At 37.6% G+C, this 12211-nt stretch overlaps 1 pseudogene; it reads right to left on the bottom strand.

Moving 5' to 3' along the window:
• Positions 1-4588: 4588 nt before the first annotated feature.
• LOC123786323 (olfactory receptor 4K3-like) lies at positions 4589-5704 on the bottom strand (annotated as a pseudogene).
• Positions 5705-12211: the final 6507 nt, after the last annotated feature.

The raw sequence follows: 12211 nt of genomic DNA, 5'->3' as shown, positions 1-12211 counted from the left end.
GCTTCAACACCCCAAATGATAATGGACAGATGATCCAGACTAAATATCAGTAAGGAAACAGCAGGTGCGAACAACACTACAGACCGAATGGACCTAACAGACATATCCAGAACATTTCACCCAACAGGACCAGAATATACATTCTTCTCATGTACACATGAAACACTCTCCAGAAAAGATCACATGCTAGGTCACAAAACTAGTCATTACAAATTTAAGAAGACTGAAATCATCCCAAGCGTCTTTCCCAACCATACTGGAATGAAACTAGAAATCAATACCAAAGGGAAATGGAAAAATTCACAAATATGTGTAAATTAGCATACTTTCAAATGACCATTGTATATAAAAAAAAAACAGATGTTAGACCGTATCTCAAGAAAAATGAAAATGAAAACACAACACACCAAAATTTATGGGACGCACACCTTCCTGGGTATCCAGGATTATTTAAAGGATATAAAACCAGAGTCCCTTTTCCTATAGATTCTGACCTTCTCAATTTCCCTTGACTTTTAGGAAGTTTTATACTTGAACTACCGCAGGATAAAATGAATTGACAATTAAAAGTCCTACACATGATAATAGTACTTGAAAGGACCTCATAGAAGATCTAATCAGATCAGAGGTTTGTACAAGGTCCCATAATTAATGGCAGAATTCCAGAGTCAGAATTTGATAGGGGCAACTACTTATCTCTGAAATTCTCTCTACCTCAACATTTCTGTGATTACTATGATACGAAGAATGGTGGAACAGTACCAAAGAAAACACAAAAGGACAGTTAGAAAAACATAATTAGTTTAAAAATTGTACCAAATCACTGCTTCTGACTGTGCTCTGAGTCAAATGCTATGGCAGATACTAAAAACAGATTTACAAGCAAATGAATAACAACAACAAAAACAAGCAAGGGCAAAGTTTCTGTTCTTAAAATGCTTATAAATTACAAGAAGAAAAGACACAGACTTAAGAAATGGTTAAGCAACAATCTAAAGCAATGTATAAAATCAATAATGCAGGAAATATTAGCTGTGAGAAGAGAGAGAAGTTAATAAGAGAGAGAGAGAAGTTAATAAAAGAATTGAAAAAGCCTCCCCTGAAGAGGTGGGGCTTAGGTTAAACCTTGAAGGTGGGTGTTATAAAATCATACTATGTCTTGGTTCTAAAACCACTACAGTTTTTTGAAATGAAAACTGTAACATCTTCTAAGTAAAGTAGGTTTTCTGGTACAAAGGGACGGGGGAGCACAAACTGTTAACTGACCAGAAAAAATGGCACATGAAACAAATCACTTTTTTTCAAGTTTCTGATAATAAAGTGTCACAAATCCACAGCTATATCGTCAACATCATCAAATGAAAGGCCACATTCCTGATTATCCTTGTGGCTCCTAGAATGAGCCGGGAACAGTAGTTCTTTGAGCAGAAACAATGGATCTTACTTTCTTTTTCTCTTTCTTTCTTTTTCTTTCTTTCTTTCTTTCTTTCTTTCTTTCTTTCTTTCTTTCTTTTTCTTTCTTTCTTCTTTCTCTTTCTTTCTTTCTTTCTTCCTTCTTTCTTTCTTTCTTTCCTCTCTCCTTTTTCTTTTTTCTTTTTCTTTCTTTCTTTCTTTCTTTTTCTTTCTTTCTTTCTTTCTTTCTTTCTTTCTTTCTTTCTTTCTTTCTTTCTCTCTCTCTCTCTCTCTCTCTCTTTCTTTCTTTCTTTCTTTGCTGGGAGAGAAATACATCTAAAGGGATTTTGGTACTGGGAACTCTGGGGCTGATGGCTTGCTGCTGTAGCTCATCCAGTCGCAAACAAATCTCAATTTTATTGTGTATGTGTACATTTAATTTTTGAACAATGTTAAGTATTCTGATATCCCTATATACATTTATTCCTGGTTGCATTTATTAGACTATAATTAGAGATCAACTTGTAAAACAAGCTCAACAGAGGTAAATGGAGAACAGGGAATCTAATTACTTAAAGAATAAAAAAGAGAAGAAAAAATTTGCTCTACTGAACCACACTACACACAGTTTCAATTAGGCTAATGACTCTCTGAGGTGAAGAGATGGCATCATAAAATCAGGTTATTTCCTGAAATTGTTTGCTAGGTTTGTCTTTCACAGAGTTGGGACTCAGTGTTATATGACAGGTAAAAAGGGATGCTCAGATAACTTATTGTCAGCAGAGAATACGAGGCAAGGAGGGAGAGGACCCTGTAGGTGGAGGGCTTAGAATGGAGAATGGGAGTCCGTTATGCAAATTTTCCTAGGTTGATGCTTATGCCAACCATCTAGATTTTGTCTTTGGGGTTAACTTCCCATGTTGTTCTCCTAATACTTGGAATCTTATTTTCAAGCACACGTAAATTTCCAGATAATGAAACTCATGACATTTATATGGCTATAATCCTAGCAGTGTGTATGTTAAGATGCTAAACTGGAACACAAAATCTGCAGTCTGACAAAAGATTTGCAGCATTCCTTACCCTGATGAGCCAACCATATGCTGTTGATCAGAACGAAATAAGAAAGACTCAACTTGGAACCTTGATCTCATCACCAGAGTTGAGAAGGTGGGAGAACAGATTTGTAATATTCAGAGAGTCATAAATAAACCAAAGGTATTTAAATTATTATTTTAAGATTTTATTTATTTGACAGACAGAGAGACAGCCAGCGAGAGAGGGAACACAAGCAGGGGGAGTGGGAGACGAAGAAGCAGGCTTCCAGCAGAGGAGCCTGATGCGGGGCTCAATCCCAGAACACCCGGATCATGCCCTGAGCCGAAGGCAGACACTTAACAACTGAGCCACCCAGGCACCCCATAAATTATTATTATTTTTTACTAATGTTAATTCATTGGTGGATCTCTCAAGTGACCGTTAAATATATTCCTAAACTGAACTGGTTGTACTTCATCACAAGAAACACACTTCAGAGTATCCTGTTTTGACTTTACTAAATTCAATAGCCTTTAAATTTTAAACAAGTGACAGTTGCAATCTATAGTTGTATAGATTCAGCACATGGACTATTGAGTCAATATAGTAAGATATTTTTTCACTTATTTATGATTTTAAGTATTTGTCTATCTTGCTATACAGCCATCCCCCCATCCATCTCCTTTTCCATTTATCTGCTCATCCATTCCCCTAATGATTGGTTTATCTTTCTTTCAACTCTTTACAATGTATTTATCCCATCAGTCATCTCTATATATTCATCTGTCTTTATCTAAACCCAAGCTAGTACAATATTACAATGTTATGCTAACTTTGACAATGGCAAGCAGGCAGATAATTATTTGTGGTTACAGTTCATCCACTTATATGCATTAAACATTTCTTCTATGTGTAGCTCTCAGAATGACAATGACCAAATGCTCTTGAAGATAACCTAGCCCTTGTTCAGTTGAGAGAGACAGAGAGAGAGAGAGGGCAAGAGAAAGGGAGACAGAGAGAGAAGACAGGCACATTCTAGGATACTGTCATTATATAGATACATGACCTTTGGAAAATTATTCCCCAATTCTCACTTTCATGATCTGTAAAATCAATAGATACTGCTAGATGATTTCTATCTTCTAAAAACTCCCGTTATTAGCTATATCAAATATGTTGAAAGACCACTATTTCATAGGTCCTTTAAGTCAAATACTGTGTTTAATCAGGGGGAAAATGACTCAGATCCTTTAGGACATAACTATTTATCTTTTGATTACAGAAACAATATAACAAAAAGTATAGCACCAAAATAACTTGTTACTGCTTAGAAAATAAACATGTATCTCTATTTGTAGGTGGATGACCTAGATCCTGCCTCTAGCATGACCCTGAAAAAGCTGTGTCCTTGGGTCTTAGTGTCATCTTTTAGAATGGGAGCGTGGATAGAATTTACTGTATACCACATATTAATCTTTTATATCTATATCTATATCTATATCTATATCTATATATATATATATATATAAAAGAATTTTCTGGAGTTAACTGTACTACTTTAAAATTGGAAAATCCACTCTAGGGAACTTAGGGACAGAATATAAATAAGATACATTCTTATTCTCATCAAAGATGGGTTACAAAAACATTAAATAACAAATATTTTTACTTACCAAGAACCTTCCACTTTTTCCTGACTTTTAAACTAAAATAATCCATTCATCAGCACCTTTGTCACCAATAAAAAATTTCATTGTAACTTCAGTGTACAGGGGTACTATACTAGGTGTCGGTGCTTTCACACTTGCCTCTTTTCTTAGAGGCTATTACAAGAGAGTAGGAGAGAATCTACTCTTAAAACATGCATATGTCTCAGGGGAAGGAATATTCAAATATATGTTTATATCCGACAGAAGTTGAATAGTCCAAAAGTGGGTCTCTGTGCAGTAAAATGTAGAGTACAGGTTTGATGGTGCCCTGTAGTTAATGCGATATTGTATGAGGACAATTAACATGACCAGAGCTCTGTGACTGCGGAGACTGATTACATAAATAGTTCTGCCATGAACTACCAGCTTCTTGCAGTAGCATCACTTTGTTGACCAACTGAATGAGGAGGATAAATGCGAAACAAGTATTTCATTTTTGTATGAGGAAATCAAGGGGTATGATCAGTCTTCCTAGACTTAAAGATGCGGCTACTAAGTTTTCTCATGGAATCCTTGACATCTTTATTTCTAAGGGTATAGATCACTGGATTCAAGAGGGGGGTGAAAATGGTATAAAATACTGAGAGCACTTTGTCTTTTGGGAAGTTTGTGAAAGGCCATACATAGATGAAAATGCATGGGCCAAAGAAAAGAGTCACAACGGTGAAGTGGGCACTGCAAGTGGAGAGCGCTTTGGAGGACCCACCAGAGGAATGTTGCTGAACAGTGACCAGGATGACCGTGTAGGAAATCACCAAGAGGATGAAACACACCAGGGCAATCGTGCCACTGGTTGAGATCATGAACACTCCCAGAATGTATGTGTCTACTCAGGAGAGTTTGATCACCAAGGGGAGGTCACAGAAGAAGCTGTCCACTTCATTGGGTCCACAGAAGGGCAGATTCACAGTAAATGCTAACTGACTCAGAGCATGAAAGATGCCAACAATCCAGGAAAGCGTGACAAGCCCAACACACATTCTTCGGTTCATAATGGTTAAGTAACGTAGAGGTTTACATATAGCCACGTACCGATCAAAAGACATAGATATCAGCAGTACAATCTCAGCACCCCCTAACAGATGCAGGAAAAATATCTGAGTGATGCAGCCTTCAAAAGAGATGGCTTTGTGCTCACTGAGGAAATCTGCAATCATTTTGGGGGTGGCGAATGAAGCCAGAGACATGTCAATGAAGGAGAGATTGCCCAGCAAAAAGTACATGGGGGAGCGAAGGCATGGCTCTGACACGATGGTGAGCACAATAAGGAGGTTGCCCAATACAGTGGATGCATGGACTATGGAGAAAAACAGGAAATAGAAGATCTGGAGTTCCCAAGAACTGGAGAGACCCCATAGTATGAATTCAGTTATGACTGACTGATTATTCCAGGCCATTCAGTCTGATTTCTGGAAGGATTCTGACATTTCCAGATGGGAGGAGAACTAGGAAAAAATACAGTGATCAAATTCAAAGTGAGATTTTTTGCATGAAATAATTTAGTGGTAGCCTACTACCAGATAGTTCCCTGTTTTATCACTTCCCTGCTCACAGTGTTCAAATATTTCCCCATGTCTTTCCAGATATCTTAATTGATTCAATTCGAGATCAATTCTTATGACTTAGAAATTTGCTTACAGGGGGTGTCTGGGTGGCGCAGTCGTTAAGCGTCTGCCTTCGGCTCAGGGCGTGACCCCAGGGTTCTGGGATGGAGCCCCACATCAGGCTTCTCTGCTGGAAGCCCGCTTCTTCCTCTCCCACTTCCCCTGCTTGTGTTCCCTCTCTTGCTGGCTGTCTCTGTCAAATAAATAAATACAATCTTTAAAAAAAAAGAGAGAGAGAGAAATTTGCTTACAAGATGCAAATCTTCATAGAAAGAAAGAAAAATTCAGCTATTTTAAGATTTACTCCTCAGTTTATAAAATACCTAAAAAAAATTTCACAGCTAACTTCCAACAAGTTTTGAAGGGAAAGGGAATGGTAACTTTTTCAAAACATCATGATGAATGAAGGACTGGAATGAACAACGTTCGAGAATCATGATAGTGGGAACACAAAAGTGGAAAGGAATGTGGGCACTGTCTCCTTACAGTAGTTAGGATAAAGGAATAGAAATAAGGGGAGGGAAAATGGCTATAGAGAAACATAATATGTTCCAATTTTCTAATGGAGATTGTCTAGAATAAAAATGAAATAGCCTCTCATTTTCAGTTTATTTCAGTTATGCAGACATGAATAACCCTTGTTCCATACCACCAAGGCCAAATATTTTTCAAAGGTTGGTGAACATTATGTAGCTAGAGCCTGAAGGTTTCATACATTTCCAAGTATATTTTACATAGAAAGACCATTAAGTAACATGCTGCCTGAATTTACATATTTTTTGAACTGCTAGATTTTATAGACTTTCACCAAAGCAGTTTGAAGCAGAAAACGCTTCCTGTTTCAGGAGTTCACTTGGAACAAATAGGAGACAGGTTATATAGAGACAGAAGATGGTATGGTGAATCTAGGAGAAGTTAGATAATACTATATGCCTCAAAAGTTAAAACAAGACTTCTTAGGTAAACTAGTTCCCACTGAGATCTGAGACTTTACAAACTGCACTGAAAGCCAACTGAGAGGATGTGTACTTAAAATTCATGACAAACTCCTTTCATCTTGCCACTAAACTAGCTTTTTTTCTTTTTTCTTTCTCAAAACTCTGCCATAAGTGTATTTTAAATGAACTGTTCTAAGACTAAACCAATTATTACATGCAATTACCTGTACTTGTTGGCTTTTTTCCCCTCCTGAAGTTTGGGTGCCCCTTCTTTAATTCCACATTGCTCTTCTGACTTTATCTATTCCAAAAACTTTTAGATTTGTTTCTTCACCCACATACCTGATATTAAAATGGACGTTACAGCTCTCACTTAAATTGGCGTAGCGGAAATAGCAGCAGCCTAAGATTCAGAAAATGTGAATTCAAATCTTGTCCTTGATATGTAAGATTGGATAATTTACTAAATCAACTGATGCCTTGATTCTTCATAAATAATGTAAGTGGGTTGATATGGATGATTTTAAGATCCTTCCACACACATATTAATATTGCAATATTCAACTAATACCTGCAAGCAATGACAATTGCTCCAGAGTGAACTCACATCAATACTGTGCCTAATTTCTAAGTAAAGGAGGCTCACAATCCTTGGGACCATTGTATTTATAATGTCTGTATTGGTAAGAATCAATTCAGTAAATTACATGGCATGAAAAAGACCAGCGGCTGCTTGGGGAATAAACAGATGATCAAGTTGCAGTGAGAGTTATTAAAACACTCAAGTTAGTTTGGTCAGAATTAAAGATGGATCACAAAATATTGTGATTGTTCTGAAGTGCTTTATGTACATGGTATGGATACTGTGGGGCAGGGAAGCCATAAGGGATAATTTTTTTCTTGGACCACAGCAAAGATAAGTCAAGTAAGCTCTTTTAATTTGATTCGTGGAATTGCAAATGTTATCTCTCAGTTCCTCCACTAATTTTTAAGGATAAGGGCTGTGTTTACCTGTTTGGAGAAAAATCTATACTGCAAATAATAAAATCAATGAATGGTTGAGGGTTTAGATTTTATAATATTCACTGGAATCATTATGAAGTAGGGGAAGAAAAGAGAAATGAAAAGTGAGGAAACATCTGACACATAAGGATGTTAAGTGGTTATCAAGTCTTTAATATCTCTACATACTCAGAATAAAAACCAATAAAATTTAGATGACTATTAAATATTTCTATATTAACAAGAAATTTTGAAATATTTACATTGTGCTTAGCTTGTACTCATAAGGTAAAAGGAAATAATTTGGTGAAACTATATTATATGCAGCTGGTGTAATATTAAGCACACTGGATGTCAGATTTGGAGGCCTGGGTTCACATCACAGGGCAAGATTTTACTACTTACCACATTATTTTGCATTTTAATTTCCTCATTTGTAATGAGAAATATAAAGCATACTCAGTTTCAGAAAAAATACTCAGCTTTTTGTAGTGAATTTTAAATGAGATAACACTAATTTCAAAAATATGCTAACCAAAACCACCTCACACCTGTTAGATTGGCTATCATAAAAAAGATAGTGAGTGCTGCCTAGGATGCAGAGAAAAGGGAACTCTGGCACAGCACATCAGTGGTGGTGATATAATTGGTTCAGTCACTTGGAAGACAGTATGGAGGTTCCTCAAGAAATCAAAAATAGAACTATCATATATGATCCAGCAATCCCACTTTTGAGAAGATAACCAAAAGAAATGAAATCAGGATCTTTAAGAGATATCTGCACTCCTATATAGGTTCAATGTAGCATTTTTCACAATAGCCAAGATATAGAAACAACCAAAGCATCAGTCAACAGATGAATGGATGAAGAAGATGTGATACCATATACATATACATACAGAGGAATATTATTCACCCATGAGGAAGAGGAAATTCTGCCAGTTGCAGTAACATGGGTGGACTTGACAGCATTATCCTAAGTGAAATAAGTCAGAGAAGGAAAAATGCTACGTGGTATCACTTACATGTGAAATCTCAAGAAGTTGATCCTACAGACACAGAGTATAGAATGGTGGTTACCAGGGACTGGAGAGTGAGGAAGATGGGGAGACGCTGGTCAAACTTTCAGTTATAAGACAAACATGTTTTGTGGAGCTAATGCGGAGTGTGGTGATTATAGTTAACAATACTGTCTTACATACTTGAAGGTTGCTAAGAGAATACATTTTAAATGTTCTCACTACAAGAAGAAATGGTAATTATATGAAGTGATGGAGGGGTTAGGTAACTCTGTGGTGGAAATCATTTTACAATATATAAATGAATCAAGTCAACATGCTGTATACCTTAAAGTTATATAATATTATGTATCAATTATATCCCAGTAAAGCTGGAAAAAAAATGTTAAAAATAAAAAGGATATGAACCATGTAGATTTTAAAAATATCTTCTATTAAACCCTGGTGGCTAATAAATAAACTATAAATCAAAATTAGAGATTTTCTTAAAATTCATGATAATAAATATATGACATCTCTGAATCTATAAAGAATATTTAAAATAGTGATCAGAGGAAAATGTATAGCTTTAAACACATATCAAAAATAATGAATTAAATTCCAAACTCAAAATTTAGGAAAAGAATATAGCACAAGCCAAAATAAAACAAAGCTGAAGAGGGCGCCTGGGTAGCACAGTCCTTTAGCGTCTGCCTTCGGCTCAGGGCGTGATCCCGGCGTTCCGGGATCGAGTCCCACATCGGGCTCCTCTGCTGGGAGCCTGCTTCTTCCTCTCCCATTCCTCTGCTGTGTTCCCTCTCTCGCTGGCTGTCTCTCTGTCACATAAATAAATAAAATCTTAAAAAAAAAAAAAAAACAAAGCTGAAGAAATTAACAAAATCTCTAAGGGGAACAGAATTAAGTAATAAATCAAAATCTCAGTTCTTTAAAAAAAAACTTCTTTGACTATATCTGGGTTGTTAGTTTTTACTTAGGTTAGGGACTCTATCAGTCAGAGTTCAGTTTAGGAAGCAGAGCCACTATGCATTAAGAGATAAAGGATTTAATCATAGAAATCAGACCTTGAACAACTGTGGAAGGACCTACAGAAGTGAAAATATGAAATGAGGAGTTGCAGAATCAGAGGCAACATCAATGAGTCAATCTAAGAAACCAAGCCCATCTAGCCAATGAAGTAGGGTCATAAAAGGGGTGTTGGTAAAGAAATTATGTGAGGCTCTAACTTCTGTGCGTAGGCAGTGAAGCATCTGGTCATGGCCTGTGGCTACTATAGATCCTCAAATCCAGCAGTCCAGAAAAGGAACTGGGATGCAGTGTCACAGAGCAAAACAAGCAGGAACCTGCTGGCATGTCTGCTGCACCTGCATGTTTTCTAACGTAACCATAATCATTAGAGCATAACGGCTACTGCTTTATGCTGACTCCGCTCACATCTCAAACAAACCTCCTTTTAGACAATACTAACCCAGAAACCTGCAGGGAAGGGAATTAAGGGAAATGCAGTTCTTACATAACCACGCTGACAACAGAAAAATGCAGTACACTTAGGCCACAGTCTACAGGAGAAACTCAAAACAGTTAAATTTACTAGGGAGCTTGCCTGGTGCTGGAACCTCCAGGACGGGTTATCTGGTGCTCAGCTGGAGTGACTGAAATGGCTGGGGACTTCCTCTTTCTACATGGTATCTAATTTCCAATAGTCTAGCCTGAGCTTATTTACACGCATGAGGGATGTAAAAGCGGCAGGGTTCAGCTCTGGAACTCAGGCAACAATCCTATAGCCACATTCCATTGTGCAAAGCAATTTACAAGGCCAACAAAGATTCAAGGGGTTAGGCAAAAAAACGTTTCTTATTTGAGGGAGATGTGAAATATTCTGGTTGTTTTCAATATGTCACTACCCACTGTCTGGACGCAATTATTTACATTCCTCCCACATAGAAAACATGCCTACTCAATTGCAAGACCCCCAAAGTCTCATGCAATTATGGCATGATCTTTTCTTCTGTATCCACTCCAGATATACATGTGACCCCATGGGTGCAGATCCTCTTTATATTTAGGATATCTCTGAACTGCTCTATTCTCCACATACTCAACATACAATGATGAGACTACGATCAATTAATTGTGATGGGTGTGGCAATGCAAAAAGAAGAGAAATAAGACACAGCAGACGCTGGCCCACAGCATTTTTTAAATACTTCAGGGTACATTTCATCAATTTCCCTGACTCCAGGGCCAGGGAATACTACTTGACTTGGGCCTCATTCTGCCTCCCCTGGGGTAGTTCCCTGATCCATTGATCTAGGCAGCTCTTGGCTCCAACCTATGGATCATTTTTCTTTTCCCATAGGAAATGGCCTATGTTTTCTGCTGAGTAGTTCCCTCAGCCTACTTCAGGTCTACAGAATTTGGAGCCCCAGAGTTCTCTTTTAATTCACATTTGTAACACATCTTTCAAAATATTGTGGGCTCTCTATGTAACAGATGGTATACAAGAAGGATAAAGAGAAGGAAACGGCAGATCAAATGTGTACAGCATCAGGGAAAGAGGGAGAGGAAGAGGGGGGTAAAATACAGTTACTAACCTAAGACTCTCTGGATTGTAGTGTAATGTTCAGGGGTTTAGATCTGAGTTTTAAAGTTCCAGCACAGGGGGGCCTGGGTGGCGCAGTCATTAAGCGTCTGCTTTCGGCTCAGGGCGTCATCCTGGCGTTCTGGGATGGAGCCCCACATCAGGCTCCTCCGCTAGGAGCCTGCTTCTTCCTCTCCCACTCCCCCTGCTTGTGTTCCCTCTCTCGCTGGCTGTCTCTCTCTGTCAAATAAATAAATAAAATCTTTAAAAAAAAAAGTTCCAGCACAAGGGGCAATGGTGAATTTTTGGAGCTAAGGCAGGGATAGCAAAAGCAGTTAATGGATAATACTACTTCCCCCCCCCAAAAAATATATATTTGTTTAACATTTTATTTATTTATTTATTTGACAGAGAGAGACAGCCAGCAAGAGAGGGAACACAAGCAGGGTGAGTGGGAGAGGAAGAAGTAGGCTCCTAGTGGAGAAGCCTGATGTGGGACTCGATCCCAGAACGCCGTGATCACTCCCTGAGCCGAAGGCAGAAGCTTAACTGCGCCACCCAGGTGCCCCCCCAAAATATATTTTATCAAGTTAAAAATTGTATACAAAAATTGTACCTGGCACAATTTAACCCCAATTATGAAAGGTTTGTGCCTTTTATTACCACTAATTAAAAATACAGTGGTCAAAAAGAGGCTAACCAGGAATCCAGTACCAACCAATGGAGAACTATCGACGAAAAGTGGCATTTCTTGCTTCGCATTTCAATTATTTCACATTTCTTATCTTCCTTTTTTTTGGGGGGGAGGGTCTACTCAGATTACTTGTACTCCAGCCAATTTAAGTAATTTGTGTATTTCTAGGAATTTATTCATTTCACCTATTTAATTTATTAGCATATAATTATTCAGAGTATTTATTATAATCTTTTT

This window comes from Ursus americanus, chromosome 4, assembly GCF_024610735.1.
Source record: "Ursus americanus isolate L20-20 chromosome 4, mUrsAme1.1.p, whole genome shotgun sequence".
NCBI classification, from domain to species: Eukaryota; Metazoa; Chordata; class Mammalia; order Carnivora; family Ursidae; genus Ursus; species Ursus americanus.
The sequence above is the reverse complement of the archived record's forward strand: the minus strand, read 5'-3'. Positions and strand labels throughout refer to the sequence as shown.